This window comes from Triticum aestivum, chromosome 5A (genome assembly GCF_018294505.1).
Source record: "Triticum aestivum cultivar Chinese Spring chromosome 5A, IWGSC CS RefSeq v2.1, whole genome shotgun sequence".
In the NCBI taxonomy this organism is placed as follows: domain Eukaryota; kingdom Viridiplantae; phylum Streptophyta; class Magnoliopsida; order Poales; family Poaceae; genus Triticum; species Triticum aestivum.
Genome location: NC_057806.1, coordinates 365206997 through 365229711, shown reverse-complemented (window position 1 = coordinate 365229711; position 22715 = coordinate 365206997).

Genomic DNA, 22715 nt, shown 5'->3' with positions numbered 1-22715 from the left:
GTGATGGTGGGTTGGCTGAGCTCAATGGTCCAGTTGCGGAAGGGTTAACGGTGGCATCATCAACCGACGGCTCAGGAGCATTTGCTTCTGCATTGACAGGTGGGTCTTCTGGAGTTTCAATTGATGGAGGAGAAGGTGGCCTTGCCGGATCAGGTGCAAGGACTGGCGGATCTTCCACCAGCTTAGTTACCTTGGCCTTCTTAGACTTAGCTTGACCACTAAGAGAAATATTATAGGACTGTCAATATAAGGATACAGTTTGAAAAACACGGAGGAAAGAGGATTTTTGCCTTACCCAGGGGCAGTCTTGAAGGCCGGAAACTGGGTCTGAGACGAGTCGCCGGAAGAACGAGATACCTCCTGCAAAGATAAGACAAAGTAAGTAATGCAAGGGAGGAGATCCATTAACAGAAAGTCAAAGACAAAGAAATAAACCTCATTCTGGCGTTTTTGAGGAGTTTGTTGAAGAACAATAGCCGGTTCGTCTTCAATCCGGGCTTGATGGCGGCTCTCATGTTGCTGCTTTTTCAAAAGAAAGTGAGGGTCCAGATAAGCCAAAGGGTGTGAAAACCTTACTTTCCGGGTTACGACTCAAAGTTTCTGTCTTGGCAAATGGGTTGAGTCGGAGGAAATAGTTACCTATTCTTCCATAGCCTGACTGGCCCCAGTGTCGTCCTGGTAATGATCAGTGTTAATAAGATTATTAAAAAGTTGGCCAAGGGAGTCAAGGGCTACCTCCAACTCAGAAGTATCGTCAAGCTTCATCAAATCTTCAGTAGTGCTCTTCTTCTTATTTTTTGACCTCCGGGTCATTTTCTTGGCGTTTATGGCGGCGGCTCTCGCTTTCTTGGCAGCTTCGTGTCATATTTAACTTTCTAGAAATCAGATTTGGCCTGCGGATAGGTAAAAACAAGATAAAAGGTCAGGTAAGTATTGAACAATACGTCTGGGAAAAATACAAAGGAGAGAGATCAGAGTTTCCTTACTTCTGGCACCGGGTTAAGCTTGCAAAAGGGGTTTAACCCGACGATGCTGTAGTCTTCGTATTTTCCATTCACCAGAATGGTTGACATTGAAACAATATCTTCTTCCATTAATTGAACGGAGCTGTGATGAAGAGAGTCATCTGGGCCTCCACCATACTCGTACATCAATTTTGACCGACAACTTAGAGGGATAACCCACCATGAGATCCAGCAGCGGGTCAGATCAACTCCGGTTAACCCGTTCCCCAACAAAGCATTAATCCTTTTGATGGATGGTATCAGCTTCTTGCATTCAACAGCAGTGAGTTTGTCAGGAAGTGCAAATTTGGAGTCAAGACGCTCTGAGCGATAACCCGGCAGTGGATGTTTGTTTGCTGGTGAGATGTCTTGACAATAAAACCAAGTCTGAGTCCAGTCTTTGGGATGACTTGGCAAGACTATGAGGGGGAAGACAGCGCCCTGCCGACGCTGAATTGAGATGCCTCCAAGCTCAAAGCTAAGGCCGTTGGTGCACTCATTTTGCCAGTTCAGATAAAAATATTCTCTAAAGAGGTCCACGGTCGGCTCTTCCTGAAGGTACACTTCACAAAGCACTTGGAAGTTGCAGATATTAGATATGGAATTGGGCCCGATATCTTGAGGATGGAGTTTGAAAAAATGGAGGACATCTCTGAAGAACTTTGAGCCGGGCGCCGAAAAGCCACGGTTCATGTGGTCAGTAAAGACAATGACTTCACCATTTTGTGGATTGGGCCGTTCTTCGTCCGAGCCAGGTGCACGATAAGACATGACATTTTTTTCCTGGCAAAAATCCTATGGAGAAGAACTCCTTCAAACGTTCCTCAGTCACGGTTGAGGGGACCCAGTTGCAGATGGTCGACGCTTTGGACGGCATGATGTTCAAAAACAAACTGAAAGAAAGAAACATGCCGGTTGAATCAATGGTGAAATTAACAGTTAAATTATGATGGTGCAAATAGGTAATGGCGGCTTAAGTAAGGGCTAATGTCATATAAGGGAAAAGTATGCCGGTGCCGTAAGCCGCCATGACTACAGATATTTGAAGGAAATTCAGAGACAGAATTGGCTAAGTGTTGAAGCAAACAAGTTTCCTAATTTCTTGATATTATTCTGGATCAAAGGGTCATTCAAAATAGAAAATATCCTAGACCTAAAAATCTAGTTCAGATGAGTTCATGGGCTCTAATGAGGCCTTTGAACCAGAGAAAGGGATCTGTTGGTATCGAGAAGGGGCACAAAAACAACTACCACATGAACACATGTTCTCTTTGGATCAAGAAGAAGCCGTAGTAGAAGAACTACAAGGAAACCGTGATGAACTGTGAAGAACACGCAGAAACCCTAATGCGGATCTGAGGAGCAGGAAGGTGAGCACTTACAACCACGGATCTTCTGTGGAGGTTGCCGCCGTTCTCTGGACTGAATCGGGTTGATGCAGCGGCCAAGGTCGACGGAGACGGAGGTGAAGCGTGACGGCGGCAAAGCTCGAGCAGTAGGAGGGTTGCGAGAGGAAGAAGATGGAGAGAGAGAGAAGAATGAGGAAGGCTGGCGCGTGCCTATTTATAAGGGAAAAGGTGAACGGACGGGCGCAAAAATCGAGGAAGAGTCGAGTAATGGTTATCTAACTAGATGGACGCCTCGATTCTCAGAAGGCATTAAAGATGAAGATCCATTGGGCGATGACATCATAAAAGTTTTTTGCGTTTTCAAGAGATGACGTCATGGCGGGTTACAAAAACTTCTGCAAGGATAAGAAGATGGATTTTGTCTAAATGTTGAAGATTGACAAAGAACAAAGTTCAAAGTCAACCTGGGCCTAATGTTGGGGATATAGCTATTAGTTATGACCTGCCTAGGAGGGGCCGGGTCAGCCCCAATGGCGGGTTACAAAGGAAGCCCAGTAAACATAAAGATGATATTTTATCAAATCTTACAGAAGGCCTAAAAGGCCCAGAGGCGGCTTAAGGCCCAATATTGTAAACCGCCGTATGTAAGGAAAGACTTGTAAACAAAGGCATGTAAAAGAAGTCACTGAGCCGGACACGATTTATGAGCCGGCCGGGACTCTGTAGGCCACCAGGCGTCAACCCGTGTATATAAGGGGACGACCCAGTGGCGGCTTAGGGCAAGAAACAAGAGATTGATAACCAAGACGGCGAGTTAGCCCCTTGGTGATCGAAACCCCAGCAATACCAAACACAACTAGACGTAGGCTTTTACCTTCATCGTAAGGGGCCGAACTAGTATAAAAACCTCTCATGTCCTTTGTCCCGATTAACCCCTTTAAGCTTCCTAGTTGCGATGGCCCTACGACTAAGTCCTTCCACTAGGACATCTGCCGTGACAATTCCACGACACATAGGAACATGTATAAGTTATGGAGAAAGCAATAGCAGTAAACTAAACGATCAAAGTGCTAAGCTAACAGATGGGTCAAGTTAATCACATCATTCTCTAATGATGTGATCTCGTTCATCAAATGACAACTCTTTGTCCATGGCTAGGAAACGTAACCATCTTTGATTAATGAGCTAGTCAAGTAGAGGCATACTAGTGACACTTTGTTTGTCTATGTATTCACGCATGTATCAAGTTTTCTGGTTAATACAATTCTAGCATGAATAATAAACATTTATCATGATATAAGGAAATATAAATAACAACTTTATTATTGCCTCTAGGGCATATTTCCTTTAGTCTCCCACTTGCACTAGACTCAATAATCTAGTTCACATCGTCATGTGATTAGTTCACATCTTCATGTGACTAATACCCAAAGGGTTTACTAGAGTCAATAATCTAGTTCACATCACTATGTGATTAACACCCAAAGAGTGATCATGTTTTGCTTGTGAGAGAAGTTTAGTCTACGGGTCTGCAACATTCATATCCGTATGTATTTAGCAATTTTCTATGTCCACAATACTCTGCACGGAGCTACTCTAGCTAATTGCTCCCACTTTCAATATGTATCTAGATCGAGACTTAGAGTCATCTAGATCGGTGTCAAAAGCTTGCATCGACGTAACTCTTTACGACGAACTCTTTTATCACCTCCATCACCGAGAAATATTTAATTTTGACCGTTGTCCAGTGATCTAATCCTAGATCAATATTGTACTCCCTTGTCAAAATCATGCTAAGGTATACAATAGGTCTGGTACATAGCATAGCATACTTTATAGAACCTATGACTGAAGCATAGGGGATGAATTTTTCGTTCTCTTTCTATTTTCTGTAGTGGTCGGGTTTGAGTCTTTACTCAACTTCATACCTTGGAACACAGTCAAGAACTCCTTCTTTGACTGTTCCATTTTGAACTACTTCAAAAACTTGTCAACGTATGTACTCATTGAAAAATTTATCAAGCATATTGATCTATCTCTATAGATCTTGATGCCCGTAATGTAAGGAGATTTACCGAGGTCTTTCATTGAAAAACTCCTTTCAAACACTCCTTTATGCTTTCCAGAAAATTCTACATTATTTCCGATCAACAATATGTCATTCACATATACTTATCAGTAAGGCTGTAGTGCTCCCATTCACTTTCTTGTAAATACAGGCTTCACCGCAAGTCTGTATAAAACCATATGCTTTGATCACTTTATCAAAGCATATATTCCAACTCCGAGATGCTTGCACCAGTCCATAGATGGATCGCTGGAGCTTGCAAACTTGGTTAGCACCTTTAGGATTGATAAAACCTTATTGTTGCATCATATACAACTCTTCTTTAAGAAATCCATTAAGGAATGTAGTTTTGACATCCTTTTGTCAGATTTCATAAAATGTGGCAATTGCTAACATGATCCGGACAGACTTAAGCATCGCTACGAGTGAGAAAATCTCATCGTAGTCAACATCTTGAACTTGTCAAAAACCTTTTTGTGACAATTCAAGCTTTGTAGATAGTAACACTACTATCAGCGTCCGTCTTCCTCTTGAAAATCCATTTATTCTTAATGGCTCACCGATCATCGGTGAAGTCAATCAAAGTCCATACTTTGTTCTAATACATGGATCCCATCTCAGATTTCATGGCTTCAAGCCATTTCACGGAATCTGGGCTCATCATCGCTTCCTCATAGTTCGTAGGTTCATCATGGTCAAGTAACATGACCTCTAGAATAGGATTACTGTACCACTCTGGTGCGGAATGTATTTTGGTTGACCTACGAGGTTTGGTAGTAACTTGATCTGAAGTTTCATGATCATCATCATGAACATCCTCACTAATTGGTGTAGGAATCACTACAACTGATTTCTGTGATGAACTAATTTTCAATTCGGGAGAAGGTACAATTACCTCATCAAGTTGTACATTCCTACCACTCACTTCTTTCGAGAGAAACTTCTTCTCTAGAAAGGATCCATTCTTAGCAACGAATATCTTGCCTTCGGATCTGTGATAGAAGGTGTACCCAGCAGTTTCCTTTGGGTATCCTATGAAGACACATTTCTCCGATTTGGGTTCGAGCTTATCAGGTTGAAACTTTTTCACATAAGCATCATATCCCCAAACTTTAAGAAACGACAGCTTAGGTTTCTTGCTAAACCACAGTTCATATGGTGTCGTCTCAACGGATTTAGATGGTGCCCTATTTAACGTGAATGCAACTGTCTCTAATGCATAACCCCAAAATGATAGTGATAAATCGGTAAGAGACATCATAGATCTGGAGGAAATATGCCCTAGAGGCAATAATAAAGTTGTTATTTATATTTCCTTATATCATGATAAATGTTTATTATTCATGCTAGAATTGTATTAATCGGAAACTTAGTACCTGTGTGAATACATAGACAAACAGAATGTCACTAGTATGCCTCTACTTGACTAACTTGTTGAATCAATGATGGTTATGTTTCCTAACCATAGACATGAGTTGTCATTTGATTAACGGGATCACATCATTAGAGAATGATGTGATTGACTTGACCCATCCGTTAGCTTAGCACGATGATCGTTTAGTTTGTTGCTATTGCTTTCTTCATGACTTATACATGTTCCTATGACTATGAGATTATGCAACTCCCGAGTACCAGAGGAACACTTTGTGTGCTACCAAATGTCACAACGTAACTGGGTGATTATAAAGGTACTCTATAGGTGTCTCCGATGGTGCTTGTTGAGTTGGCATAGATCGAGATTAGGATTTGTCACTCCGATTTTCAGAGAGGTATCTCTGGGCCCTCTCTGTAATGCACATCACTACAAGCCTTGCAAGCATTGTGACTAATGAGTTAGTTGCGGGATGATGCATTACGCAATGAGTAAAGAGACTTGCTGGTAACAAGATTGAACTAGGTATGAGGATACCGACGATCGAATCTCGGGCAAGTAACATACCGATGACAAAGGGAACAATGTATGTTGTTATGCGGTTTGACCGATAAAGATCTTCATAGAATATGTAGGAGCCAATATGAGCATACAGGTTCCTCTATTGGTTATTGACCGGAGACGAGTCTCGGTCATGTCTACATAGTTCTTGAACCCGTAGGGTCCGCATGCTTAATGTTCGGTGACGATCGGTATTATGATTTTATGTGTTTTGATGTACCGAAGGTAGTTTGGAGTCCTAGATGAGATCGAGGACATGACGAGGAGTCTCGAAATGGTCGAGACGTAAAGATCGATATATTGGACGACTATATTCGGACATCGGAAAGGTTCCAAGTGATGCGGGTATTTTTCGGAGTACCGAAGACTTGCGGGAATTCACCGAGAGGGTCAATGAGCCTTCCGGGCTTTAGTGGAAATAGAGGGCAGCAAGGAAGTGTGGGGTGCGCCCCCTAGGCCCAAACCAAATTGGTTTAGGGCTTGGGCCGGCCCCCTCTTTCCTTTTCCTCTCCTCCTCTTTCCTTCCCCTCCTAGTTGGACTAGGAAAGGGGGAACCTACTCCTAGTAGGAGTAGGATTCCCCCCTTGGGGCGCACCCTATGTGGCCGCCGACCCCCTCCCCTTGCTCCTATATATACGTGGCCAGGGGGCACCCCATAGACACACACGTTGATTGTTCCAAGCCATGTGCGGTGCCCCACTCCACCATAATCCACCTCGGTTATATCGTAGCGGTGCTTAGGCGAAGCCCTGCGTCGGTAGCATCATCATCACCATCATCATGCCATAGTGCTGACGAAACTCTCCCTCAAAGCTCTGCTGGATCGGAGTTCATGGGACGTCACCAATCTGAACATGTGCTGAACTCGGAGGTGTCGTACGTCCGGTACTTGGATCGGTCGGATCGTGAAGACGTACGACTACATCAACCGCGTTCTCATAACACTTCCGCTTACGGTCTACGAGGGTACGTAGACGATACTCTCCCCTCTCGTTGCTATGCATCACCATGATCTTGCGTGTGCGTAGGATTTTTTTGAAATTACTATGTTTCCCAATAGTGGCATCAGAGCCAGGTCTATGCGTAGATGTTATATGCACGAGTAGAACACAAAGGAGTTATGGGCGTGGGTATATACATATTGCTTTCCGTCACTAGTTGATTCTTGATTCAGCGGTATTGTTGGATGAAGCGGCTCAGACCAACATTACGCGTACGCTTACGTGAGACTGGTTCTACCGACGTGCTTCGCACACAGGTGGCTAGTGGGTGTCTATTTCTCCAGCTTTAGTTGAATCGGATTCAATGAACATGGTTCTTTCTAAAGATCAAAAAGCAATCACTATACTGCGTTGTGGTTTTTGATGCGTAGGTAAGAACGGTTCTTGCTCATCCTGTAGCAGCCACGTAAAACATGCAACAACAAAGTAGAGGAAGTCTAACTTGTTTTTGCAGGGCTTGTTGTGATGTGATATGGTCAAGACGTGATGAGATATAAGTTGTTGTATGAGATGATCATGTTTTGTTCAAGTTATCGGCAACTGGCAGGAGCCTTATGGTTATCTCCTTATTGCATAAGATGCAAGCGCCATATGATTGCTTTACTTTATCGATATGCGATAGCAATAGTTGCAAGAGCAATAGTTGTTGAGATGACCATGTGACGACACATTGATAAAGATCAAGATGATGGAGATCATGGTGTCATGCCAGTGACAATGGAGATCATAATGGTACTGTGCAGATGGAGATCAAAGGCACAAGATGATGATGGTCATATCATGTCACATATTTTGATTGCATGTGAAGTTTATCCTTTATGCATCTTATTTTGCTTAGTTCGGCGGTAGCATTATAAGATGATCTCTCACTAAATTTGAAGGTATAAGTGTTCTCCCTGAGTATGCACCGCTGCGACAGTTCTTCGTGCTGAGACACCATGTGATGATCGGGTGTGATAAGATCTACGTTCACATACAACGGGTGCAAGCCAGTTTTGCACATGCAGAATACTCGGGTTAAACTTGACGAGCCTAGCATATGCAGATATGGCCTCAGAACATTGGAGACCGAAAAGTCGAGCATGAATCATATAGTAGATATGATCAACATAGTGATGTTCACCATTGAAAACTACTCCATTTCATGTGATGATCGGACATGGTTTAGTTGATATGGATCACGTGATCACTTAGATGACTAGAGGGATGTCTATCTAAGTGGGAGTTCTTAAGTAATATGATTAATTGAACTTTAATTTATCATGAAATTAGTCCTGATAGTATTTGCATATCTATGTTGTAGATCAATTGCTCGCGTATAGCTTCCCCATTTTATTTATGATATGTTCCTAAAGGAAACTATATTGAAAGATGATAGTAGCAATGATGCGGATTGGATCCGTGTGTCACAGCCCCAGTTCAGCCCTTGCTTGACTTTGCTTGCTCATCATGTCATCATGTTTAAATTTCATGAAACTTGAAATGGGGATTGTTGAAACCCTAGCACCTAATGAATTCAACTAGGTTCGATAAAAATATTTTTCAATGATCCCAAATGCCCTTTAGAAAAGTTCATGATTTTTGTTAAAGGTGAAAACCTCTACCAAAAGTCATGCACATATTTCTAGGCCATTCTCGATTTTTGAATTAAATCATATTGTATTTGAATTTGGGCATTTAAATGCTATACATATTTTTAAGTGCTCAAATAATTGTGAAATTAAATGAGGGCTGTTGGAAACAAATTCACAAGTGCCCACAATTAATTTCAGCATTTTAACAAATGGTTTAGTATTTTTACTAAATCAAAACTTACTGCAGAAAATAGAAAACAGAAACAAATAGAGAAAACCAGAGAGTGGAGGCTTACCTGGCCTCACCTGTCGCAGCCCAGCTGGCCAGCCCACCTGGCCGGCCCAACCCAGCGCCGCTGCCAGTCATCGCCTACCTCTGCCAGTGGGCAGAGGAGGGACACCGCGACGCCGCCGAGCTCGCCACACCACCACCCTGCCTGCCTGCCCCTCCCCCTCGACGCCTGGACGCTCTGGACGTCGCCACGCACTCCTCCTCGACCCCCTGCACCTCTCCCCTCTCTCCCTGGATCTCTCCCTCGTCCTCCCCCGCTATGGCCAATGCGCTCGTCGCCGCCGTTCGCTGCCACACGGCCACAGCCACCGCCTCGCCTGACCGAGTTGCTCCCGAGCTCCGCCACGACGCCCTCACCCTCCCCACTGAGCCACGCTTCGCTGGAGGCCCTGAATCGCCGTCATTGGGTTGTCTTCAACCTCGGTATCCGCCGGACTCCGTTCATCGATTCGCCTCGCTCCGGTCGCCCCCGAGCCCTCTGATCTGCTCCTCGACCTCCCTGTGAGCTCCGCCGCTTTTCCCCTCTTCTTTCCCACGCGTTTGCACCCTCTAGGCCATAGTTCCACCATGGACGAAGCTCACCGCCGCTTGAGCTCGTCGTCGGCGCAGCTCTGGTGACCAAATGGTCACCCCGGCGAGTCCAACTTGCTCCCCGCAACGCGTAGTGCCCCGCTAGACCTTCGCCTTGCTCGTTAGCACACCGCAGCGCTAACCCGCACCAGCCCCGAACTCCGGCAGTTGCCGCGGGTTCCACTTCGGCGAACTCCGGCCACCCCTGCACCTCCCGTTGGTCTCCCTAGATGAGCACGGGCACGGGCTATCCTCTGGTGCCCCTGGCGCGTCGATCCGTCGCCTCTGGTGAGTTCCGAGCAAACTCCGCCGCGGTTTGAGGTCACCGCCGGCAAGACTCCGGCGACTGTCGACGTGGCCATTTAGTTAGCACTAATCACTCACTAATTCACCTCCTGACCCACTTACATGTGGGCCCAGTGCCTAAACTAATTAGTTTAACTCTCTGTTAGATTAGCACTAATTTCAGTGGGCCTCGCTTGTCAACTTTGACTTGGCCACGTCAGCTTTGACCAGGTCCCACATGTCAACCTCTTTAGCTGACTATGTGTCACTGACTAGTGGGCCCTACTGGTCAGGTTTGACCTGGAGGCGCCCAGTAGACCAGCTGACGTCACAGTGACGCAATGCTGATGCAGTTAACATTTTCTGGATTTAAAATAATTCAAAAAATTGCAGAAAATATCCAAAACTATAAAAATTCATAGTAATTCAACCGTAACTCTAAATCAAACAAATTATATATGAAAAATTATCAGAAAAATTCAATCTATCCTTCTGTACTAGTTTCATGCATGAAAAACCAACCTAAACCTGCTGTATAGATGAAAACACATAGAGGGCATTTAAAATGCTTAAGTTTGGAGTTACATTTGAATCCTTGATTCAAATGAGCTCCATTGAACTTGTTGCTATTTCCATTAGCACAAACAACATCACATATACATGCCATGATCATGCATCATATTGTCGCATTTGCATTGATTGTGTTCTTCTCTATTGCCGGTGCTTGTTCCCTCTCGGTAGGCGTATCCTGACGATGAGTTCGATGACACCGATGAAGAGCTAACATCTTCAGAAGTGCCAGGCAAGCAAAACCCCCTTGTTCATTCCGATACAATCCCACTCTCTCGCTCCTGCTCTCTTTTACTGCATTAGGACAACAACATTTCAACTGTTACACGCTGTGGTAGCTAAACCCCTTTCCTCTGCATGACCTGTCATTGCCACAGTAAATAGATGAAACCCACTACCATGAGTAGGAGTTGTTTGAGCCCTGATGTGCCTAATCATTCATGCTTGTTTGTCATGCCTGCTACTGCTTAGAGTTGAGTCAGGTCTGATTCATCGGGAATGAATTTGAACATGGTGAACGTGTCCTACCGTTGAGAGCTAAGTGTGTGAACACGATTTGGTAAAGGTAGCGGTGAGAGGCCATGTAGGAGTACATGGTGGGTTGTCCCATTGCAGCCGTTCTCAGGAACTGAGTTCTGTGTTTGTGATCCATGAACAGTTACTACCACACATTGGGTTCCGGTAACTCGACCCCTCTCGGCTTATTAATCAACTCGATCTCTGTCCAGGAGTTGCAACTAGTTTCTGGTGTTTGTAGGTAGTGTTAGTAGTCTACCAAGTGGCACCCGATACCGGTGGGCTTGGGACAGACTAGGCACAGTGGCACGGTGTACCAAGTGGCACCCGGATGGTGGGCTTGGGAACCCTGCACACATCGTTTGGGGCCGTGAGCGACACCCCGGCCGGATCTCCTTGCGGATGGAACCCGAATAGGCGATAAACCTAGACTAGAGACTTGTTGGTTAGTCAGGTCGTGGACGACTCCCTCGCCTGGCTTCCGCTTGAAGGTTGCCGAGGTACATGACGTGTACAGGGCGATAAGTGGCGAGAGCGTGTGTGAAGAAGTACACCCCTGCAGGGTTATCATTATCTATTCGAATAGCCGGATTCCTCGGATATGGAAACTTGGACCCCTTGCATAGTTCATGGACAAGTGAAAGTGGATACTCTAAAATGTGCAGGATAAGCGTGAGTGCTATGGATGGCATTCTCGTGGGGAGATGGGAGCAGATTCATAGTGGTGTATTGATATGGTGAATATATGGACTCGTGTGCGCCACCTCAAAGAGTTACTTGCAGTCATAGTTCAGGATAGCCATCGAGTCAAAGCTGGCCTGCTGCAGTTAAACTCCACCACCCCCTTTGTTGATACCGATGCATATGTAGTTAGTTCCGACGTAAGTCTTGCTGGGTACATTTGTACTCACATTTGCTTAATTTATGTTTTGCAGAGAGACTTCAGTCTCGCTAGTAGTTCCACGTGGACTTCGACGTTTAGCTTGTTACCTCAGCTATGATCTTGTACCTTTGGAGGGTCTTGTAGATAGTCAGGCTTCTCAGCCTTTTTCATTTGTAGATGTCTGTACTCAGACATGTTAAGCTTCCGCATGTGCTTTGACTTGTATGCTCTGAATGTCGGGTCATGAGACCCATGTTTGTAATCTCTCGCTCTTCGGAGCCTAATGAATAAATACTTGAGTCGTAGAGTTATGTTGTGATGCCATGTTGTATTTACACATATCGAGCATATTGTGTGTATGATTGAAATGCTTGGTATGTGTGGGATCCAACAACCTAGTTGTTTATCCTTGGTAGCCTCTCTTATGGGGAAATGTAGTCTAGTGATTCCACCGAGCCATGGTAGTCCGCTACAGCCCGGTTTACCCGGAGTCCTGCTAGCCCAGCACTATTGCTCCGGAACACTTAGACTGGCCGGCATGTGATTCACTTCGTTCCTGTGTCTGTCCCTTCAGGGAAATGTCACGCTGTGACATCCGGAGTCCTGCCTAGCCTGCTACAGCCCGGGTTCCCGGGTTCCCGGAGTCCTGTTAGCCCAGTGCTACAGCCCGGATTCGCACGCTGCTGACCGACATGCTCGATGTTGTTTCATGTATGCCTGTCCCCGTAAGTTAGTGCCACTTTGGGTTCACGACTAGTCATGTCAGCCCGGGTTCTCTGTCATATGGATGCTAGTGACACTATCATATACGTGAGCCAAAAGACGCAAACGGTCCCGGGCCATAGTAAGGCAACACCCGTGGGAATACCGTGCGTGAGGCTGCAAAGCGATATGAGGTGTTAAATGCTAGATCGATGTGACTTGGAATCAGGGTCCTGACAGCTTTGGTATCAGAGCCTGACTGCCTGTAGGATTACCAAGCCAACCCGGTCGAAGTCGTGTCTAGAAATGCTTTAGTTATGTAAGGGAATTGATTGTGGAAGGGAACGTAAGGCTCTTTTTACTCCTTTACCCTATGGCCTTCTAATCTGAGGCATCCTCTTCTCTTCTACGAGGATTAAGAACTAGGCTTCTCATCTTTCTATCAGGATCACGTGTTACTAATCCGCAGACTCTTACGATTGTTGGATTTAAGCCCCAGTTCAGTTTCTACTACTTCCGTGTGTTCATAGTTGGTCTCGGAACCTTGATATTGTGCTTCTGAGTGGTCATGCCATTATTTTGCAGGATGTCTCAGATCTTTTGAGCAATTACAGCCGTTATGCTGTCTGAGTCATCCCAGGTTTCTAAATAGTCTGATGCATTTGCAAGTCCCTTCTTCCCGTTTCCGATGTCCTTTTGGGCCAGATTAAGCACACTAATCGGTGAGTTGAGGTACTCTATTGCCTCGACATATATGTTGGAGTTGTTATTATGACACTAGGGTATCTTAGAGTTAGTAATCTAACCATGTTCGGTGTTCTCAGTGTGATGATTCTGGACCCCATTCTCAAAAGCATCTCGTGATGTTATTTAGTTAGTAGGTATTCTACTCCTGGGTTTTGAACCCGAGATTCACCCTACTTTATGTTGTTAGTATTTGTTAGTTCCCTTAAGATATTAGTAACTGAGGGAGTCCTGGATTAGGGGGTGTTCGGATAGCCGGACTATACCTTCAGCCGGACTCCTGGACTATGAAGATACAAGATTGAAGACTTCGTCCCGTGTCCGGGAGGGACTTTCCTTGGCGTGGAAGGCAAGCTTGGCGATACGGATATGTAGATCTCCTACCATTGTAACCGACTCTATGTAAGCCTAACCCTATCCGGTGTCTATATAAACCGGAGGGTTTTAGTCCGTAGGACAACATACACATCAACAATCATACCGTAGGCTAGCTTCTAGGGTTTAGCCTCTTCGATCTCGTGGTAGATCTACTCTTGTACTACCCATATCATCAATATTAATCAAGCAGGACGTAGGGTTTTACCTCCATCGAGAGGGCCCGAACCTGGGTAAAACTTCGTGTCCCTTGCCTCCTGTTACCATCCGGCCTAGACGCACAGTTCGGGACCCCCTACCCGAGATCCGCCGGTTTTGACACCGACATTGGTGCTTTCATTGAGAGTTCCTCTGTGTCGTCGCCGTCAGGCTCGATGGCTCCTACGATCATCGATAGCGATGCAGTCCAGGGTGAGACCTTCCTCCCCGGACAGATCTTCGTCTTCGGCGGCTTCGCACTGCGGGCCAATTCGCTTGGTCGTCTGGAGCAGATCGAAAGCTACGCCCCTAGCCGTCAGGTCAGATTTGGAAGTTTAAACTACACGGCTGACATCCGCGGGGACTTGATCTTCGACGGATTCGAGCCACTGCCGAGCGCGCCGCACTGTCACGAGGAGCATGATTTAGCTCTGCCGCCGAACAGTGCCTCGGAGGCCACACCCGCATCGGCTCCGACCCTTAATTCGGAGCCAACTGCGTCGATCGAGGATGGGTGGTTGGACGCCACCCCGGGGGCTGCGACGCCAACGGCGATTGAGCCGAACGCCAGCCCTGTACTCTGCGAGACTCGTGACTCCAAGGAGCCAGACTCCTCTCCGGACTCCGAACCCTCCGCGCCCCTGCCGATCGAGTCCGATTGGGCGCCGATCATGGAGTTCACTGCCGCGGACATCTTTCAGCACTCGCCTTTCGGCGATATCCTGAAGTCTCTGAAGTCTCTCTCTGTATCAGGAGAGCCCTGGCCGAACTACGGTCAGCAAGGTTGGGGTACGGCCGATGAAGAAATTCAAAGCCCACCCACCACCCACTTTATAGCCACTGTCGACGACTTAACCGACATGCTCGACTTCGACTCCGAAGACATTGACGGCATGGACGCCGATGAAGGAGATGATGAAGAGCCAGCGCCTACTAGGCCCTGGAACGCCACCTCGTCATATGACATATACATGGTGGACACCCCAAAAGAGGGAGATGGTGATGGAACAGCGGAGGATGATCCCTCCAAGAAATAGCCTAAGCGCCGGCGTCAGCGGCGCCGCTCAAAATCCCGCCAAAACAAACACGGTGATTCCAGCACAGGAGATAATAATACCTCGGAAAGCGCCGAAGCAAACCCCCTCCAGCAAGACTTAGCACAAGAGGATGGAGAAACCAGCCCTCATGAGAGAGCGGCAGACAAAGAGGTCGAGGACGATAATTATATGCCTCCCTCCGAAGACGAGGCAAGCCTCGACGACGACAAATTCGTTGTGCCAGATGATCCCGTCGAGCAAGAGCGTTTTCAACGCAGGCTTATGGCCACGGCAAGAAGCCTCAAGAAAAAACAGCAACAGCTTAGAGCTGATCAAGACTTGCTAGTCGACAGATGGATTGAAGTCCTTGTGGCCGAAGAGCATAAACTCGAACGCCCCTCCAAGAGCTACCCAAAGCGCAGGTTGCTACCCCGATTAGAGGAGGAAGCACTTGATGCGGCCGACCGGCCACCTCGTGGTCGCGACAGAGAGGCCTCTCGGCCCTCCACTCAAGCCGCACCCCGTACCAAGGCACGGGAATATGCGCCGGACTTACGAGACATGTTGGAGGACAAGGCAAGGCAAACAAGATCGATCTACGGATCGCGTGGGCGCCCCACGGCTCGAGACGGTAACCGTCACGCCGGCCACAAATTCGGCGGGGCCGAACACAGTAGACAAGGCTCATTGGAGCTACGTCACGATATAGCCCAGTACAGAGGCGCCGCACACCCACTCTGCTTTACAGACGAAATAATGGATCATCAAATCCCCGAGGGTTTCAAACCCGTAAACATCGAATCATATGATGGCACAACAGATCCTGCGGTATGGATCGAGGATTATCTCCTTCATATCCACATGGCCCGCGGCGATGATTTCCACGCCATCAAATACCTCCCACTCAAGCTTAAAGGACCAGCTCGGCATTGGCTTAACAGCTTGCCAACAGGATCAATCAGTTGTTGGGAGGACCTGGAAGCCGCATTCCTCGACAATTTCCAGGGCACTTATGTGCGACCCCCAGACGCCGATGACCTAAGTCACGTAATTCAGCAGCCAGAGGAATCGGCCAGGCAATTCTGGACACGGTTCCTAACAAAGAAAAATCAAATAGTCGACTGTCCGGACGCTGAGGCCCTAGCAGCCTTCAAGCACAATATCCGTGACGAGTGGCTGGCCCGGCACCTTGGACAGGAAAAGCCGAAATCTATGGCAGCACTCACGACACTCATGACCCGCTTTTGCGCGGGAGAAGACAGCTGGCTTGCTCGTAGCAACAATATGACCAAGAACCCTGGTAATTCGGACACCAGGGACAGTAGTGGCAGGTCGCGTCGCAACAAGCAGAAGCGCCGCATTAACGGCGACAATGCTGAGGATACGGCAGTTAATGCCGGATTCAGAGGCTCTAAATCCGGTCAGCGGAAAAAGCCATTCAAAAGGAATCCTAGGGGCCCGTCCAGTTTGGACCGAATACTCGACCGCTCGTGCCAGATACATGGCACCCCCGAAAAGCCGGCCAATCACACCAACAGGGATTGTTGGGTGTTCAAGCAGGCAGGCAAGTTAAACGCCGAAAATGAAGACAAGGGGCTGCATAGCGATGACGACGAGGAGCCCCGGCCGCCGAACAACAGTGGACAGAAGGGTTTTCCCCCACAAGTGCGGACGGTGAACATGATATACGCAACCCACGTCCCCAAAAGGGAGCGGAAGCGCGCGTTAAGGGACGTATACGCGGTAGAGCCAGTCGCCCCAAAGTTCAACCCATGGTCCTCCTGCCCGATCACCTTTGATCGAAGGGACCATCCCACTAGCATCCGTCATGGAGGATTCGCCGCATTGGTCCTAGACCCAATCATTGACGGATTTCATCTCACTAGAGTCCTTATGGACGGCGGCAGCAGCCTGAACCTGCTTTACCAGGATACAGTGCGGAAAATGGGCATAGATCCCTCGAGGATTAAGCCCACCAAAACGACCTTTAAAGGCGTAATACTAGGTGTAGAGGCCAACTGTACAGGCTCAGTCACACTTGAAGTGGTCTTCGGATCTCTGGATAATTTCCGAAGCGAGGAGTTAATCTTCGACATAGTACCATTTCGCAGTGGTTATCACGCACTGCTCGGGCGAACCGCATTCGCTAAGTTCAATGCGGTACCGCACTACGCATACCTTAAGCTCAAGATGCCGGGCCCTCGAGGAGTAATTACGGTCAATGGAAACACCGAACGCTCCCTCCGAACGGAGGAGCACACGGCGGCCCTTGCAGCGGAAGTACAAAGCAGCCTCTCCAGGCAGTTCTCCAGTCCGGCCACTAAACGACCTGACACCGTCAAGCGCGCCTGGCGTAACCTACAACAAGACCACCTGGCACGATCCGAGCAGGCGTAGTAATGCGGCCCCAACCCCAACCCTCGCAAAAAGGCGACGCCAGTACTTCGCGTCCATAACTACACCCTAGAGATACCATGGGGAGGGGCACCATCACGGCACGCCCAAAAATACGGCTTAAACCGTACTAGGGGCTGCCAATTTTTTTTATTTTTCTCTTACTTTCAGGACTCCATCCTTCGGAAGGCCTGTTCGGCAGTTCAATTGCCGCACAAACGATGCAAGAACCAGGGAAGCAGACAAGCCACACCGCAGTACGGAACTCCCAGGTGGTTTCTATCACGAGAAGTATACCTGTTCCGCATATTATTCCGCAGCTTGCCCCTGGAACGGACATGTTAACTAGTCCAACCTTCCACTTATCGCATTATTTGTATCGTTCTGCTTTGATCGCAGCCCTTTTTAATAAACAATGCATAGCTTTCGTCTATTTTTGCATTACCTTTTTCTTTTTTAATGTATGTTCCTTGACGACATGTTGCACTCGTACACGTTGGTACGGCCAAAATACGCCAGGGGCTTTAGTACCCCTCAATGTGGTGTGAGAAGCCCGAACACTTTAACAAGTGCGGCACCCCAAACTTATAGCATTATATGCACCGGCTCCGAATCATGTCTTGGGTCAATAGTTGGGTTTGCCCGGCTCTTATGTTTTGGTGCCTTACGTTCCACTATATCGGCTAAGGTAGCACTAGGAGAACCACTGTGATTGTGCCCCAGTTGAGCTGGGTCGAGCACCTCAGTGGAGAAAGCTAAAACTGACTGTCATGATGAAGCGAGAGCCGGTCGCTGTCCGAGAGGTTTTTTGAGTCCCTAAAGAATTATGCCGCTTAGGGCGAGGAGCCGGCTCTGTCCAGCCAAGGCGTGGATAGAGCCCCGAACTCGGCCTTCCGAATACCAGGGGCTTTGCCGAAATTTAAAATTATAGAATTCTATGGCTAAGTGAGAGTGTTCACGCATTATAGTCCGATTGCCTTGTTCGTTGGGCTGAGCGCCTCCCTCGAAGGACCCAAACATGGGAAAAGAGCGCTCAGGTTTATCCCCGAACACCCCAGCACTAGCGGCACGCGGGCAGAAGCCGACGACTCGCCGATAAACAGCCGAACAAAAGGTAATATTTTAAATTCCAACAGCATTGCTTAGCGCATATAAACAAGTTTTCAGCTCACAGGACAAAACGAGCAAGTTTCACTCAAAAATTACATCCCTAGAACATTCATCCGCCACAAGGCGGGCACCCTTCAGAACATCCTTATAGTAATTCTCGGGCTTGCGATGCTCTTTCCTCGGCGGTGGCCCGTCCTTCACTAGCTTCTCAGCATCCAGCTTGCCCCAGTGCACCTTAGCACGGGCAAGGGCCCTACGGGCACCTTCAATGCAGACGGAGCGCTTGATGACTTCGAGCCTTAGACAGGCCTCCACCAACCGCCGCACCAGCCCGAAATAGCTCCCAGGCAGAGCCCCTCCAGGCCATAACCGAACAATGAGGCCCTTCATGGCCTGTTCGGCCGCCTTGTGCAGCTCGACCAGTTGCTTCAGCTGGTCGCTCAGGGGCACGGGGTGTCCAGCCTCAGTATACTGAGACCAGAACACCTTCTCTGTCGAGCTGCCCTCCTCGGCTCGGTAGAATGCGGCGGCATCGGATACACTCCGAGGAAGATCTGCGAATGCTCCTGGAGAGCTCCGGATTCGGGTAAGTAACAAGTAACTCACGCTTATGTGTTTGCTTTGCATAAAGAATGCCTTACCCGCCACTATCTTCTTCACCTCATCCAACTCCTGGAGGGTCTTCTGGGATTCGGCCTTGGCAGACTTGGCGTTTTCAATAGCCACCACGAGCTCGGACGCTCGCGTCTTTGATTCAAGCTCCAAACTCTCATGTTTTTCCATGAGAGCCTGGAGCTCTTGCCGCACCTTGCCAACCTCGGCCTCATACTTCTCTTGCTCGGTGCGCTCCCAGGCCGCCCTCTTCTCGGCCTCAACCAGCACCTGCTTAAGGGTCACCACTTCAAACGTGGCCCCTAAAATAGCCACGATAATCCTGTCATTCTTTGCAATTGCACCTTTTTATATATATTTAAAAACAAGGTATTTCTTACCTTCATTGTCCTCGAGCTGCTTCTTGGCACGCCCGAGCTCTCGCTCGGACCGCTCGAGGTTCTACTTTAGCGTGTCCACTTCCACAGTCAGTGTGGCGGACGCAAGCAGGGAAGCCTGCATATGCATATTGACTCATTTTAGTTAGACTCCTGCAATTCTATTTGATCCTCTATTTGGCTTTTCTTCCCGAACGCCAAACAGAGCATCAGGGGCTACTATCTATGTGGTACTATTATTTACACAGTCTTTACTTACCTCAAAGCCTGTCAAAAGGCTAGTACAAGCTTCAGTCAGTCCGCTCTTGGCGGACTGAACCTTCTGGACCACCGCACTCATAATAGCGCGGTGCTCCTCGTCGATGGAGGCGCCTTGGAGCGCCTCCAACATATTGTCCGGCGCCTCCGGTTGGACGGGGGCCGCCGGCACGGTGGACTTGCTCCTCTTGGAAGGTGGTCCCTGTTGGAAATATGCCCTAGAGGCAATAATAAATTAGTTATTATTATATTTCCTTGTTCATGATAATCGTTTATTATCCATGCTAGAATTGTATTGATAGGAAACTCAGATACATGTGTGGATACATAGACAACACCATGTCCCTAGTAAGCCTCTAGTTGACTAGCTCGTTGATCAATAGATGGTTACGGTTTCCTAACCATGGATATTGGATGTCGTTGATAACGGCATCACATCATTAGGAGAATGATGTGATGGACAAGACCCAATCCTAAGCCTAGCACAAGATCATGTAGTTTGTATGCTAAAGCTTTTCTAATGTCAAGTATCATTTCCTTAGACCATGAGATTGTGCAACTCCCGGATACCGTAGGAGTGCTTTGGGTGTGCCAAACGTCACAACGTAACTGGGTGGCTATGAAGGTACACTACAGGTATCTTCGAAAGTGTCTGTTGGGTTGGCACGAATCGAGACTGGGATTTGTCACTCTGTGTAAACGGAGAGGTATCTCTGGGCCCACTCGGTAGGACATCATCATAATGTGCACAATGTGATCAAGGAGTTGATCATGGGATGATGTTTTACGGAACGAGTAAAGAGACTTGCCGGTAACGAGATTGAACAAGGTATCGGGATACCGACGATCGAATCTTGGGCAAGTATCGTACCGCTAGACAAAGGAAATTGTATACGGGATTGATTAAGTCCTTGACATCGTGGTTCATCCGATGAGATCATCGTGGAACATGTGGGAGCCAACATGGGTATCCAGATCCCGCTGTTGGTTATTGACCAGAGAGTTATCTCGGTCATGTCTGCATGGTTCCCGAACCCGTAGGGGCTACACACTTAAGGTTCGATGACGCTAGGGTTATAGAGAATAGATATACGTGGTTACCGAATGTTGTTCGGAGTCCCGGATGAGATCCCGGATGTCACGAGGAGTTCTGGAATGGTCCAGAGGTAAAGATTTATATATGGGAAGTCCTGTTTTGGTCACCGGAAAAGTTTTGGGTTTTATCGGTAACATACCGGGACCACCAGGAGGGTCCCGGGGGTCCACCAAAGTGGGGCCACCGGCCCCGGAGGGCTGCATGGGCCAAGTGTGGGAGGGGACAAGCCCAGGTGGGCTGGTGCGCCCCCCCACAAGGGCCCAAGGTGCCTAAGGGGAGGAGGGGGGGAACCCTAAGGGCAGATGGGCCTTAGGGCCCATGCCTGGTGCGCCTCCCTCTCCCCTCCACCTGGCCGCCACCCAGATGGGATCTGGGGGCTGCCGCCACTCCTAGGGAGGGAACCCTAGGTGGGGGCGCAGCCCCTCCCCTCCTCCTATATATACTTGAGGTTTGGGCTGCCCAAGACACACGAGTTCCTCTCCTTCTTGGCACAGCCCTACCCCTCTCCCTCCTCGTCTCTTGCGGTGCTTGGCGAAGCCCTGCTGGAGTACCATGCTCCTCCACCACCACCACGCCGTCGTGCTGCTGTTGGACGGAGTCTTCCTCAACCTCTCCTTCTTTCCTTGCTATATCAAGGCATGGAGACGTCACCGGGCTGTACGTGTGTTGAACGCGGAGGTGCCGTCCGTTCGGCACTAGGATCATCGGTGATTTGGATCACGACGAGTACGACTCCATCAACCCCGTTCACTTGAACGCTTCTGCGTAGCAATCTACAAGGGTATGTAGATGCACTCTCCTTCCCCTCGTTGCTGGTTTCTCCATAGATAGATCTTGGTGACACGTAGGAAATTTTTTGAATTTCTGCTACGTTCCCCAATAGTGGCATCAAGAGCTAGGTCTATGCGTAGTTTCTATGCACGAGTAGAACACAAAGTAGTTGTGGGCATTGATTTTGTTCAATATGCTTACCATTACTAGTCCAATCTTGATTCGGCGGCATTGTGGGATGAAGCGGCCCGGACCAACCTTACACGTACGCTTACGTGAGACCGGTTCCACCGACTGACATGCACTAGTTGCATAAGGTGGCTGGCGGGTGTCTGTCTCTCCATCGATGAAAAGGGTCCTTATGAAGGGTAAATAGCAATTGGCATATCACGTTGTGGTTTTTGCATAGGTAAGAAACGTTCTTGCTAGAAACCCATAGCAGCCACGTAAAACATGCAAACAACAATTAGAGGACGTCTAACTTGTTTTTGCAGGGTATGCTATGTGATGTGATATGGCCAAGAAGAATGTGATGAATGATATGTGATGTATGAGATTGATCATGTTCTTGTAATACGAATCACGACTTGCATGTCGATGAGTATGACAACCGGCAGGAGCCATAGGAGTTGTCTTTATTTATTGTATGACCCGCGTGTCATTGTACAATGCCATGTAATTACTTTACTTTATTGCTAATCGGTAGCCATAGTAGTATAAGTAATAAGTTGGCGAGACAACTTCATGGAGACACAATGATGGGGATCATGATGATGGAGATCATGGTGTCATGCCGACGACAATGATGATCATGGAGCCCCGAAGATGGAGATCAAAAGGAGCAATATGATATTGGCCATATCATGTCACTATTTGATTGCATGTGATGTTTATCATGTTTATACATCTTATTTGCTTAGAACGACGATAGTAAATAAGATGATCCCTCATTAAAATTTCAAGAAAGTGTTCCCCCTAACTGTGCACCATTGCGAA